The 12,475-nt window shown below is 35.6% G+C and overlaps 1 protein-coding gene across 2 annotated transcripts in view; it reads left to right on the top strand.

Moving 5' to 3' along the window:
* The window catches only part of ZNRF2 (zinc and ring finger 2), an 84,910-nt gene that overhangs the window by 62,090 nt on the left and 10,345 nt on the right, over positions 1–12,475 (top strand). The window contains exon 3 of one of the 2 annotated variants that reach the window (XR_006268549.1): positions 4,540–4,616. The exons of the other annotated variant lie outside the window; for it this stretch is intronic. The gene's annotated coding sequence lies outside the window, so the exon portion shown is untranslated. The remainder of the gene's footprint in view (positions 1–4,539; positions 4,617–12,475) is intronic. 2 annotated transcript variants of the gene reach the window in all.

Genomic DNA, 12,475 nt, shown 5'->3' with positions numbered 1-12,475 from the left:
AGTCTTCTCTGGATTGGTCGAGTTCCTTCCCTTTCTTCCAAATTAATTCAGAACTTTCACTATAAATCTTTCCTTCTTTGTTGCTTACCTTACTTTAATATATATATATATTTCAACATATACTTCTGTTTTATTCTATCAAAATTAGTAGTTTTCTTTGTGCTCATCCACCTAATATATTTTTCTTGCTCACTTTCCTGTCTCCTACTCACCTTCCCCTCTATCTCCAACTCTTGGCTATTATGAAATAATTTTGACTTTACATCCTATATTACATATTAAATTTGCACTGGCAGGATCTTGCTTCTGTTTCAAAAATGCTTTGTTATGTTGCAGTTTCAATCACAGTGTTATCTGTTTAAATTTTACTTCTACATATTTCACTGCTCACTGCTGTTTTTTGTACTCTTTAATTTTCTCTTTGTGTATATTGAGGGTTTTCTTCTTATTTTAATTTTCTTTTTCATTAAAAGCATTTTTGTGAATAATTTCCGTAGACTTACATGGATGATATACTTAGTGAGCTGTTGGGTTCCCAGGTGTTTCTTGTTTCCTGTCATGTATGATTACTGTCTTAGCTAAATATAGGATATATTAATTGTTTTCCCCTTTAAGTTTATAAAATTGTGGTCTTCTCTTATTCCCAGTATTACAGATGTGAGGTCTTGCTGGGTCTCATTGTTCTTTCATCTTAATTTGCCTATTCTTTCCATTTGGAAGCTTACAGATTAATTTCTTTTTTTTGAAGGTTTAAAATTCTCTTTTTGTTCCCAGGATGCATCTATCTAAGTGTTTTTTTCACTCTACTCCCATCTCTAATTGAGACTTTATAAGACTTTTCAGTCTAGAAATGCAGATTTTTAGTCAGCTCGGGGATTATTTTCTTCTAGTATTTCTTTGATTATTATTTCTTTCTCTGTTCCTTTTTCTCTTCCTGTGATTCCTGTAATTTCAGTATAAGAGCTCCTGGATTTATCCTCTGTTTCTTATGTCTTTGTTAATGATTTTTGTTTTTTATTTACATGATATTTATTCTAGACTACTGACTTAGTTTTCTGCATTGACCCATTTCCCTTCCTCTGAAGTATTAATGCTTCTAGGAATTTCTACTTGTAAAGTCATCACCTCCCTTACTTCCATTTACTCGTTTGTTCTGAGTTTATGAGAAGTGTCTCTTTCATTTTTTTAGCTTGGTTCACCTTCATTCACACTGTTGTGTGTACTTAGTTTCTGAATTTTCTCTGTTGTATAATGTTAGCACAGATACAGATCACACTTACTTGTTTCTCAAATAGAAGAGGATAGAATGCAAGATACTCTTCTCTTGTGAATCTTGTGGTCATAAGCTTGGTGCACACTAGCCCTTTTTGTTTAAAACTGTGAGGGAAAAAGTTTCCCAGTTCTTGGGTGCAGAGGGAGTTCTAGCCTCAGCCCAACTCAGTAGCTTCTTTCTTTGAGTAGTACTTTCACCATCAGAGCAGCCTCCGCCCCTTGTTCTAATAGGATTCACTCAGGTACTGAAGTTGCCTTGGGCAGCTGAAGGATTGGTGAAATTTGAGCAGAAAGAAAGAAACCTCTTTCAGTATCAGTGTGTTTCCCCTCTCCTTAAAACAATTTTTTGAAGAAAGCATTTTACATTTGCCCTTTCTTGATTTTCATGAGGTTTCATTACATGAATTTTCAGATGAATCTAGATTTAGTTTCTCCAGGGTTTTTCTCACAGGGCTTTTTTTGTTCTTTTAAAAGTAATTTAGTTGCAATATTTAGTCATTTAGTAGCAGAATATAAGGGGATCCAGAAAAACTCTGAGTTGTTAGTATTGCCTGACTGTTATTGTGAGAAATACTGGTTCTCACCTTCCTTTTTCCTCCAGGTATGTGTGAGTTTCACACTTTGCTTTATTATCTTGGTGGAGTGGACATTTAAAATCTCTCTCCTGTGTATGCATAGTACTTAATAACTCTCTACCCATAATTTTAATCAACTTACTATTATTTATTGGCAAACTCTGCATGTACTAGTGCTTCCTGGTTGATTGGCTGATAGGAACCACTTGGATAAAGAAGTCAGTACACTTAAAAAAAAAAAAAAAAGGTCTGAGCTCAGCTGAGTCAACAGACTGCAAACTAAGTGCCCAAGTCACCGAAAGTCCAGCCCTCTGACTTTGCGGTGTTCTCTCTCTCCATTGGTTCATTTGTCGCTTGGTGCTTGCTTTAGTCTTCTGAGCTCTTCTGTTTTCTTAGCTGTTCAAAAAACATTTTTCAAGCGGTAACTGTGCAAAACACCATGCTAAGTGCTGGAGTAAGCAGAATCTACAAGGTTCCCTTCCTCATGGAATTATATTATTGTTTCTTGAATACAGAGATTGCAAAGTATTGGCCACATCTGGCTCAGACTCTATTTTTGTTTGTTTGTATCAAAAATGTTGGGCCAATGAAAAAATAAATGAAAACAAGAAAACCAAGGAACTTCCCTGGCAGTCTAGTGATTAAGACTCCACCTTCTAATTCCTTCCTCCTCATATACTCAGGAGGAAGCAGAAGGGAAGGAGCATCACACTCCAGCTTCAGTTAATAAAAGCAGTACGTACACATACACATTGTAACACTCATTCTCAAATTCATTCTAACAGAATGATAGGTAGACTCCTACGTCATAAATCGATAATAGTTTTGACATAATATGTTTGTTAAATGCCATTTGAGGTGACATTTTTCAGTTTCAATATGATAGTAAATGGAATTTTGTTTAATTTAGCCAATATTTAGAGTTAAGCATTTTTACATTAGCTCTTCAATTTTTAATTATCAATATTAAAGAGTGTGTGAGATATAGCTATTAAGACTTACAATTTATTTGAAGAAAACGAAGTTCAAATAATTTTGTGTGTTGTCCAAAGTTCAGGTCTTCCACTTACGTTCTCATTAGATCTCCATAATACTCTTAAGAGACGGGTCTAGCAGGTTTCATCATTTCTTTCAATTGGAGATAACAAGCTCAGAGGAAGAGTCCCTTCTCAGTAGTCCTATAGCTAGTATTCAAAACATACCTGCTCCTTGCCAGGTACAATTCTAGACATTTAACAGGTATTTTTTTAATTCTTACCACTGCCCTGTGAAGTGGGTGGTGTTGTCCCCATTATGTACCTAGATCTGTTGCAGCGTTGGAATTTTATCTTATTTTATTCCTACCACTGCCCTGTGAAGTAGGTATTATTATCCCCATTACTCCTAGATCCATTGCAGAGTTGGGATTTGAACCTAGAACTGTCTATAACATCTTTTTTTTTAATTTGCTACATTGTATTACCCAGATTGTTTGACTTTTGTTATTGCCATTAAAGCCTACTTTATAATTGAATACATTAATATAATTTAAAAGTATACAATCATAAGTTAAGTCTGAAAATCAGCTTTTTTTTTTTTTTAGGACTGATGTTTTTCTCTTTGCATTGATTCAAAGCAAAAACAAACTTGAAACTTTAGTTCAAAGTGTATTTTATTCTATTTTTATATATTCAGCAGTTTTTTTTTTTTTCTTTTCTGTGTTTTTTCCCCCCTTTTTAATGTGAACAACTCATTTATATGATCTGAAGAGAAACCAGGGTATTAATGTGGACAACTCATTTAAGTAAACATTTATTTAGAGGTAGCAAATCAGCGATTTGTGATAGGGAGAGAGTAAAGGAAAGTCATCTTAATTTGATATGAAGGTTGGGAAGTAATTTGGTAATTTAGAAATTTCTTAGATGACTTGTAAAACTTCTTATACTTATTAGGTGTCTGGTTTTATAGAATACTTAATCCTGAGCTTTTTCTTAGGCAAGTTAGAAACAAAAATGCCCAAGAAAACTGAATCTATAAGTATTTAATTAGTGTTGTTTTTGTCTATTTCACTTTTTAGAGTATATAGTTTGGGTTCTGTTTTATTTTGCTAATATATTGTTGGAGAAGGATCCAAATGTCCATTTTCAGAAAATCCCGAGAGTATACATTTTTCCAAGTCATCAGAAGAGTTGCAGATTCTGTCTCTTGAAGAATAGTCTTAATTTTAAAGTAAGTTTCTAACAATGCAAATGAAAAATGACTAGGTGTTTAGTCATTTCTCAATTATTTTTAAAGAAGGCACTTATGCAGTAAATGTCAATGGCATCTAGGCAGAGGAAGCCAGCAATTGCTCCTTGAACCAGAAAAATAAATTTCTAAGAAGGATAAAAGTTGATCCTGACCACAAAGTTTGAATTTTAGACAGTTTAGTGAAGGTTATTCCCATGTTTTTAGTGATATATTAATTTTACACTGAAAATGGCTGTTTCCCTTTGTTAAATATAATTTCTAATTCCCTTTATGGTATTTGAATACAGTAACAGCTCATGGATCTGTAATCTAGAATGTTAATGTTAACGTCTTCAAACTCCATTAGATATAACTTTATATCTGAAAGTACTTATTAATAAACCCTGTGAGCCCCAGTTTTTCATTCTTTGAGTAATTGCTTCTTACTAATGTTGTGAATTTTTTTAATTCTTGATTTTTCTAGGGATTATTTCACATTTCAGCTGCTTTTGTTTTCTACTGCTATCATTGAGGGTTCAAGAACAAAAAATAAGTCTTCAGGTAAAATGCCTGATCCATAATAGTGCTTGGCATTGTATTTTGCTGGAAAGATCATATATACCTTTGGATGCTTGATCTGAAAATAAAGTTGTGATGATTATGACTTTTTCGCATGGAGTTTTGTTGGCTGGCTCTAACAAATTTGGTCTTATTTGTTGTTTTTTCTCCCCCTCCCCCAAAGGATTTTGGCTGTGTGCTTTTTTTCATGTTGTCTTGATCTGCAATAACTATATGGATATGTGCTTGTACTTGCTACATATTTTAATTTTGCATATTTGGCTGCTTGAATTTTAAGTAATTTCTTTGGGCAATGCAAAAATTAAGAGCTTGAGGCTTAAGTAAAATAACAATTTACAGAAATCTTTAGTTTATAAATGTATGTTCCTTATCTACTATATTAAAATATATAGGTTTCGTATTTTGCACTGGCCACATTTAAAGTCCTATTTTCAGGCCATATGTGGCTAGTAGCTACTGTTTTGGACAGCGTAGATAAAAGACTATTTCTGTCATCATAGAAAGTTATATTGGACAGAGCTGTTCTTCTATTCTGTAAAGAAAGTAAAATGTGAGCTCATTTCTTTTAACAGTTTTTATGGCAGTTTATTAATTCCAGAAGACAAAGCATGTGATCAGTCTTGAGCATGCTTCCTCTAATCTAAATAGGTAGCCACACTAATCTTTAGTACTTCAAACCTAAAGTTGTCTAAAATAGTTTCCTTCTGTATTTATACTCTTAAAGTGAAATTGTTTCTTGTACCAAAATTGATGAAGTTGTAAAAAGGCCAAAAAGCCTAAATTTGAATCCTGACCTCAGGACTTAACTAGTTTAGTAACTTCTGGTAAATTAATTTATTTGAGCCTCATCTGTAAAATGGAGGTAATTTTAGGTATGTAGTAGGATTAATAAAAAACTTAAATATGTCTAAAAGCATGTAATAAAGTGGACATTTATAGTACTTTCAAATATAGAATGAAGCCAAGACATTTAAAAATTAATTAGGCAATATTGTTTGTATGGAGTTGTTCCCAGCCTGGAGTTATAAAAGGTCTCTAGAAATGACTAGGTCTAGAGTATCTGGTAGAAGTGTCTGTTGGCCATGGGATTATTTATGACATTTTATAAAATTGAAACAACTAGGATACCAGAATGGGGAGAAAAAGAAAAACGACCAACTTTGTTTTTGGAGAAGTCCATTAAGTTTTTTCTGATAATATTTTATACAGTGTTTTTATAGCTTAAAATTTTTATGTAAGATTCTTTAAAGCTTCATCTCTATAATATTTTGGATATCCAAAAGGAAACTCAAAGTTGACTAACATTTTGGAGGTTATGTACCTAATAGTGAGAATAGAAATTCATATTATTTGCAACTTTAAGTCTTAACGTTCTTTCTACCTCAGCATGGTGTTTCCTTGATAGCAGTTGTTTTTCTGAAGCAGTTGTATATTGCAGAATCTCTAGGGATGGGGCCCAGGTATATATAATCCTTTCTTTTTCCCCCTGTGTTGAGACAGAATACAAACCCAAGTAATTTTGGTGCCCACTTCTTGATAAAAATCATTGCTGTCTTCCCAGTTTAATTCTTCTTTTCCTGTATGAGCATTTCTAAATTAATGCACAGACCATGTGAATAAATCAAAGAATTTGACTGATAAGCAGTACACTGACTCTAGATGTTAGGTTGGACATCGACAACACTTTTGAAAAAGCAACATAAATTTAGTTTCATGTTCACAATCTTGAGTATCTCTCCCCTGATCAGTGCTGTGAGGAAGGGGATTACACAAGCAAACCATGGTAGTTAAAGTCTGTGTTCCCTTCTCTGCTTTTCTCATTTTAATTTTGGTTGGTTAGTTGTCTGCCCTTAAGATATTCTAGTCCTAAAACACTGATTCCTTATTTTTTGAGATGGTTTTTTCATGAATGTTTTGACTGGTTAAAGACTTTTAATAATCTTTTCCCAGCTTTCTTAAAGGCACTTCAGTGTCCTGGTTTTAGTAGTATTTCTAGGCTCTCCGTTAACTCTGCATGTATCTCATTGCTAAGCTGAAAAATTCTCTTTTAATGAAAATAGAATGTCATAATGGGGTAGGAGCGGGGAATACTGTAGAAAACCTTCAGACGTTGCATCGTGAATTTTCAAAAATAAAAAATGCCTTCAAATATATAAAGACAGATTCTATTGGAAATGAGTCTTTCAAATGTGAAAATTAAGTATTTGTTACTTGAGGCAATAACTGTGAGGTTTTGCAGTGAGAGTGAACTCAGAGTGACTTACCAAAATGCAGTTGAGCAGTGGCTGTAGTATGTTAACACCTTTTAATTTTCTGAGCAGGTATCATTTCATTAGAAGCCATTTACATTGGATATTGGGCTGCTTCTGCATTGAAATTAACGTGTTTGGAATGTTCTTGTATGTACAGGTATACCTTTCTTAACACAGAGAATATAGTTCTGCATACTTTTTATTACTTGGGCTTAGAGACCTTCTGATTAAAATGACTGATGTTAATATGTCATTCTAGATTAAAGTAAAAAGATTTTTTTAACTTAGTAACTGCAAAGCATGTCATCATATTCTTAAAATATATATTATTCTGTCAGTTATATGAATATTGGATTTGTCTTTGCTGTACTATAAATTTTCTTGTAAGCAGGAGAGCCAAGGCCTTTTAAGATACTAAAATTTTCCCAACTCAAAGATTTTTAACACCTGTTGCAATTAGAGTTGGTAGTCATAAGTCCACATAAAAGTATTGTAAGACATTTATATTTGTGTGAACAATGAGTTCGGAAGCTTGCAGCTAGTGGATTTCTACTTACTTTTATTTGGTGCTGAGAATATGTTACAGAGATTTAGACGGAAAACGGCAATACATTTTGCTTTTTAAAAGCTGGTCTAATTTATGTTAATTGAGTTTTTGGTTCATTTATACTTAAATCTAGATGTGTTGTTAATGTATTCTAGAAGGTAGAAAATTTTACAGCCTAGTCCATCAACTAAGGCATACTTTTTAAAAATTGTGAAGTTCTGAAAAAGATGTATCTTAAAATTGATTTATGTCACAGTTTAGTGGGAGCATTTTTTACTCAGTGAAATATAAAACCCATTTTATATAATGTCATATAAGACATTTTATGTAATGTCTTAGGCTTGATAAAAAGAAATGGTTAATTTTTTGTAGTTAGTTGTGAGACGTAGATTCATTTTACTATGTGGTTATCCCTGTGGTGGTGGAAAAAAATCTTAAGTGGTGAGAATATACATTCATTTGGAATTATACAATTGTACAGTGATCTTCTAGTGTTTCCTTCAGATCTTTTTCTCTTTGTTTTCATTGCTGTCATCCTCATATCAAATGGCAAAACTAAAAAACTTAGTAACAAGTTTGATATCCTTTTACTCAAGGGAAAACAGTCTGTAGACTGGGGTCTACAATGCCTAGCAAGCACCTCAGGGAGTTTAGGGTAAAAGTGACTTTTATGGGGTCTTACAAGAGGCACTGCAGGAACAGGACGTGATTGGCTAGAAAGATGGGCGTTTCCTTAGAAAACTAGAAGGTTGTATTTTCTGGGACAAAGTAGGCTAGCTAAAGCTGAATTGGACAACTGTGGTTGATGTTGGGTTTCTTGAGAGTGGGATAATTTCTATAGTGCAGGCTGACTTAACGTATAGGTTTGTGATGTCGTCTGAGCCACTGGGATGACTTTTGTGAGTTCCAATATAGCAGTTAACACTAGTTGGGTGCTTTACATTAAACTGGTTCCCTGTTTGTGGAAGGCTATTCAGAACAATAAAGGAAAAACAGAGATCAAGAAGAAGAGAAAAGAATTGGGGTTGCAGTTGAGGACAGGGTAGTGGTTGGGACTTCCAGGATCAAGAAAGAAAATTGAGAAGACTCTTGTTCAGTTGCCACGTTGTGTCCGACTCTTAGAAACCCCGTGACCTGTAGCATACCAGGCTCCTCTGTCCTCCACTATCTCCCAGAGTTTGCGCATATTCGTGTCTGTTGAGTCAGTGATGCCATCCAACCATCTCATCCTCTGCCACCCCTTTCTCCTTTTGCCTTCAGTCTTTCCCAGCATCAGGGTCTTTTCCACTGAGTCAACTCTCACATCAGGTGGCTGAAGTATTGGAGCTTCAGTATCAGTCCTTCCAGTGAATATTCAGGACTGATTTCCTTTAGGATGGACTGGTTTGATCTTGCAGTCCAAGGGACTCTCAAGAGTCTTCTCCAGCACCACAGTTCAGAAGCATCAGTTCTTCAGTGCTTAGCCTTCTTTATGGTCCAGCTGTCACATCTGTGCATGACTACTGGAAAAGCCATAGCTTTGATTGTATGGACCTTAGTTGGCAAAGTGATGTCTCTGCTCTTTAATACACGGTCTAGTTTTGTCATACCTTTGGGCTTCTCTGATGGCTCAGATGGTGAAGAGTCTGCCTGCAGTGCAGGAGACCTGACTTCGATCCCTGAGTTGGGAAGATCTCCTGGAGAAGGAAATGGCAACCCACTCCAGTTCTCTTGCCTGGAGAGTCCCATGGACAGAGAAGCCTGGCGGGCTACAGTCCATGGGGTCGCCAAAGAGTCAGACAGGACTGAGCAACTAACACTTTTACTTTCACTTTTCTTCCAAAGAGCAAGCATCTTTTATTTTCATGACTGCAGTCACCATCAGCAGTGATTGTAGAACCCAAGAAAATAAAATCCGTCACTGCTTCCTCTTTTTCCTCTTTTATTTGCCATGAAGTGATAGGAACAGATGCCATGGTTTTAGTTCTTTTAGTGTTGAGTTTTAAGCCCGCTTTTTCACTCTTCTCTTTCACCCTCAAGAGGCTCTTTATTTCCTCTTCACTTTCTGCCATTAGAGTGATATCATGTGCATATCTGAGGTTGTTGATATTTCTCCCACAGTCTTGATCCCAGCTTGTGCTTATTCAGCCTGGCATCTTGCATGATGTACTCTGCATATGTTAAAATAGGCAGGGTGATAGCATACAGCCTTGACATAGTCCTTTTCCAATTTTGAACCAGTGAGTTGTTCCATAACGGTTCTGACTGTTGCTTCTTGACCTACACACAGATTTCTCCGGAGACAGGTAAGGTGGACTGGTATTCCCATCTTTTTAATAATTTGTGCAGTTTTTGTGATCCACACAGTCAAAAGCTTTAGCGTAGTCAGTGAAGCAGAAGTAAATGTTTTTCTGGAACTCCTGAATATCTGGAAGTTCTCAGTTCACATACTGCTGAAGCCTAGCTTGAAGGATTTTGAGCATAACCTTGCTTGCGTATGAAATGAGCTAAATTGCATGGTAGTTTGAACATTCTTTGGCCTTGGAATGTAAACTGACACTTTCCCAGCCCTGTGGCCACCGCTGAGTTTTCCAAATTTGCTGACATATTGAATGCAGCACTTTCACAACATCATCTTTTAGGACTTTAAATAGCTCAACTGGAATTCTATCACCTCCACTAAATTTGTTTGTAGTAGTGCTTCCTAAAGGCTCACTTGATGTCACACTCCAGTATGTCCAGCTCTAGGTGAGTGACCACACCATCGTAGTTATTCAGGTCATTAAGACCTTTTTTATATCGTTCTTCTCTGTATTCTTGCCACCTCTTCTTAATCTCTTAGGTCCCTGCATCTGTTAGGTCCTTGCTGTTTCTGTCCATTGCATGAAATGTTCCCTTGTTATCGCCAGTTTTCTTGAAGAGATCTCTAGTCTTTCCCATTCTATTATTTTCTTCTGTTTCTTTGCATTGTTCATGTAAGGAGGCCTTCTTATCTCTCCTTGCTATTGTCTGAAACTCGGCATTCAGTTGGGTATATCTTTCCCTTTCTCCCTTACTTTTCACTTTTCTTCTTTCCTAAGCTGTTTGTAAAGTCTCCTCAGACAACCATTTTGCCTTCTTGCATTTCTTTTTCTTTGGGATCGTTTTGGTCACCCCCTTCTGTACAATGTTACAAACCTCTGTCCATAGTTCTTCAGTCACTGTCTACTGGATCTAATCCCTTGAATCTGTTTGTCACTTCCATTGTATAACCATAAGGGATTTGATGTTTGTCATATTTGAATGACAGTGGTTTTCCCACTTTCTTCAATTTAAGTCTGAATTTTGCAATAAGAAGCTCATGATCTGAGCCACGGTCAGCTCCATTTTGTTTTAGCTGACTGTAAAGTGCTTTTCCGTCTTTGACTGCAAAGAACATAGTCTGATTTCGGTATTGACAAATCAGTGATGTCCATGTGTAGAATCATCTCTTCTGTTGTTGAAGAAGGGTATTTGTTATGACCAGCGTGTTCTCTTGACAAAAGTCTTTGCGTGGTTTCGTTTTGTCCTCCAAGGCCAAACATGCCTGTTGTTCTGGATTTCTCTTGACTTAATATATTTGCATTCCAATCCCTGATGGCTTTGAAAAGGACATCTTTTTTGGGGTGTTAGTTCCAGAAGGTGGTGTGTAGGTCTTTATAGGTGGGTGTTAATAAGCATTTTTCCCTTTACCCAGTTCTTGCCGAAAACTTTTTCTGGTTAAATCTTTGATGTAATGTGTTAGCTTGTGAGATACACGGTAGTTAGCTAAAATTGCCTCTGTCATATTCACTAAATTCTGAGAGCATATACCTTCTTACCAAGGCCTTTCCTTTTGCTGTGGAAGTTGCCCTGTTACCCTCTCTAGCCTAATGGGTAAATCATCTGCTGGTACCTTCCTTTCTACAGACCAAATAGAGCTATATTTCCTCTTAATGTGCTGTCTCAAAATGAATCACTAAAGGGGAAACTATTTATAGAATGGATTTTTCTAAAAGGAACTATTAGGAAACTTACCTGCATTGGTCTGTGTTTAAGCATTTAGGGAGAGATTAATGCAGCTTTTCCCTTTTAGCTTGTTTGATTTTTATTTCCAAAGCAGTAATTTATCTATTTGTGATATAAATTTATATTGCATGTTCCTGCTTTTTGCTTTGTGTTCTCTAAACTTATTAAGTTTCTCCATATTCTAAAGTAATGGCATGTTTTAGTTATTCCTTGTTTAAAAAGAGTCACAAAGCATATACTAATGTACTTTTAGGCAGGATCCTTTTAAAAATTAAAATTTTAATGCTAAAATATAATTTAAATTCTCAGTATAAAACATAAATTGAGAAAACCTTGGTGGGTTTTTTGTTTGTTTGCTTTTCTTTTTTTTCAAAAGGAAATTTTGCTTTATAAAGGGTTTCACCACAGTAGTATTTGTGTTTAAAATATCCTGCAGGGCCTTTTGCAAGTGAGTCTAATTGGTGTCTGGGATTAAGAGTTGTTGAGCCCAGTGTCTGAAATCCTCGTTTCCAAAAGACCCTTTCCGAATCTACACAGAAGCTTTGATCTCCCTTGTTTTGTATGTTCTTGAATTAAGCATATTTTTTTAAAGCCCTGTATTCAAGATGATTTCTTTAACTTATGCAGTTTTGTTACTTCAGAATTTTAAAAATTACAATAGTATTTTAATGTCTTTTCTGCCACGTTATAGTCTCTGTACTTTTTTGACCTAGCTTGGTGGTGGTTTAGTCTCTCGATTGTGTCCAACTGTTTGTAACCCCATAGACTGTAGCCCATCAGGCTCCTCTCCTTTGTCCTTGGGATTTCCCAGGCAAGAAGACTGGAGTGGGTTGCCGTTTCTTTCTCTAGGGGATCTCCTGTATTGCAGGCAGTCTCCTGCTTTGCAGTCAGATTCCTTATTGACTGAACCACCAGGGAAGGATCTTTGGGCACGAGATTAATATTGGTTAGTAGGATGAATTCTAAATTACAAATAATGGACTTACTGATAAAATTTTATAGCAAAGTTGTTTGCGAGTTGGAAGATTGTATACTGT

This window comes from Cervus canadensis, chromosome 3 (assembly GCF_019320065.1).
Source record: "Cervus canadensis isolate Bull #8, Minnesota chromosome 3, ASM1932006v1, whole genome shotgun sequence".
NCBI lineage: Eukaryota > Metazoa > Chordata > Mammalia > Artiodactyla > Cervidae > Cervus > Cervus canadensis.
This window is presented reverse-complemented; position numbering and strand designations above follow the sequence as displayed.